Raw genomic sequence first — 2,625 nt, forward strand, 5'->3', positions numbered from 1 at the left:
AAAAAATAAAAATTACTAAAATTATGAAACATCTCATTGGAATTTTTTAAAAAAAGAAATTCGATGAGCGAAAAAAAAAGTGCCTTTTGGAGCTTTTAGGCTAGCAATGAAACGAATAGGAAGAGGAAGAAGCATTTTTTGAAATTTGATGATTTTAATGATGAGTATTTCAGAAATTTAAATGTCATATATCATAAAAGCTTGCAATAAATTAGTTTTTTTTTTTTTTCTTTTAGACAAATCATATCACCAAATTAAAATTCCCAATTAAAGCATTCCAATCAAAAAGTACCCCGTATTGAGCAGTCCCAATTAAAAATTTTCTAATTATTATTTTATTGAGCGCCCAAATTCTTTTTTACTTATTTGTCTAGCATTAATTTTATTTTTATTATTCAAGCTGTTAATGTATTTCGCATAATTATTCAGCCAGAACATACATCGTCGGAAGTTAATAGGTTTCTAACAAATTCTTACTTACTTACTTTGTTGAAAAAGTAAGAATCATTTCAGAGTAGAAATCCTTCAAAAATGATATAATTCCATAAATATCTCCAATTTAATGCATGCTTCCTCTAGAACAGATCAATGACAACTGATGAATATCGAGATGAAGATGGTAATCGATCAATGATAGGTGTATTTATCTATTTATACGGTTAATTTATTTATCGCTTCTTCCTTTCCGTTTGACGAGCTTTAATTTATGGATTATTTGCCATGAATTCCGGTTCTTCCCTTTTCTGATTGAATATATCGGTTCCATGTTCTTTCTATTCCCGAAGTATATTTCCTTGCTACATTGCGTTTTATAGAAGTGCTAAATATTTTCGTGAAATATCTCTGAAATATTTTTCAAGATTAAAAATTTACGGAAAAAAAAGCAACTGTGAAATGTTTACTTTTTAAGAGACTATTCTTTTTTTTGTTTCTTAGACATCTCATTCATTCGGTTCATCTTCATCTTTCAGAGGAAAAGATCGGAATAGAACCACTTTATTATTACATTTGAATTGAAAATCAGAGATCGTCTGGAATGCAGCGAATTTTGATGTCAACCGCTAAAAATGACATCTTTTTTTTTTCATACATTCATCTTTCTGAAATGGAATTTTTTGTGACATAATTTTCTCTCCGTGTTAACATACAAATCCGCCATGAGCAATTGCTATGAGCGTTGAAATTCATAGCAGCACAAAATGGATGTGAAATGTGCTTTACGTTAATTGGATCCGGATTCTATTTTCAGAAATCCTCTTATAACGTCTCTCTAAACTTACTCAAATGGTACAAAACATGTTTTGTCTAAGAAGAATTGCATAATACTTGTGCGTCTTTATCATAATAAATGGCGCAAATGGTTTCATTAGCTTTATGTTGTAACATATGTGGATTCTGTTCAGGTATTTGTGATATTCGGTAACAGTAGCAGAATGATCATTAAAATCAGATTTAGTAAAAGCGTAAAAAGAAAACAGAGATTTGGGAAATGGTTAGAAACTAGTCGCTTGTAATTTAGTGTATAAATATTATGCTGGAAAAACCGGTAAGAGTAGGGAAACGGATGATTGAAATCAGATCGTGTAAATGATTGGACAAGAAAATGGATGATGAAATTACATGTAAACGATTGGATGAAAATATTTTGGAAATGATGATGAAGAACTGAGTAAAAATTCACAAGCAGGAGTGATTTTGCTGAACAAAAATATTTTATTTGAACTTATTTTCAACTATTGATGAATTCAATTGAGATATTTAAAAATGATTTGTCAGCTAATCGTACTTTAAAAGTAAAAGTTTGTAGGATTGCTGAAGATTTGATTTTTCTTGAACTTTTCACAATTTTCAACTTTATCTCTTTATTCTGTGGCATATAATTCAACATTTACTTATCGATAAGATATCTTATGATATCCGCAAAGAATTGCCAAAAAAAAAGAGTAAAATTATCAAACTGGTAGTGCTTAGTCAATGATGATGTTTTCGTAATATTACATTTGAATGCAATTACAATTATCAATTTTGCACTAGTGCATAACTATTATCCGTTCAAATTGCTTTACTGTGCGAAATACATTTGGTGAATACTGTATCAACTTGCAAACTATTATTAGTTAATGCTATATCTATCAATCTGTAATTATTATTGGGAAAATACATAAGTAAGCGAAATGTTTTTACCATATATTCATATGGTTTATGTAAAAAAAAGATGATAAAAGATAGGAGCAAGAAAATATATCAATTCTGCATCTTACTATTTTCTGCTAACTCTTTTTGAAAATTCAATAACAATTAATTACCTGAATTTTTGGCGTTACCTACTAGAAGTAAACATAACTGGAGTAAAAAACATGAAATTTAACTTACGGGAATTTTTTTTTGAAACGAACCTTATATTAATAAGAAATTTGGATCAACTTACATTTCTTTTCTCTGAACAAATCCAGAGCAGAAGTATTGAGTGAAACTATATAATTGGGTAAGCAGAAGACTTGCAGTTCTATTTGAAAAAAGATTGGAAAATTTAAACCCGCTCACCCGCGGCAGATCTCAGGCCAGCTTATAATTAGTACCTAGCAATGCTTTATCGAACCGGACAACTAACCCCCAGTGCTCCGA

The sequence above is a fragment of the Loa loa genome (genome assembly GCF_000183805.2).
Source record: "Loa loa unplaced genomic scaffold supercont3.35, whole genome shotgun sequence".
Lineage (NCBI taxonomy): Eukaryota > Metazoa > Nematoda > Chromadorea > Rhabditida > Onchocercidae > Loa > Loa loa.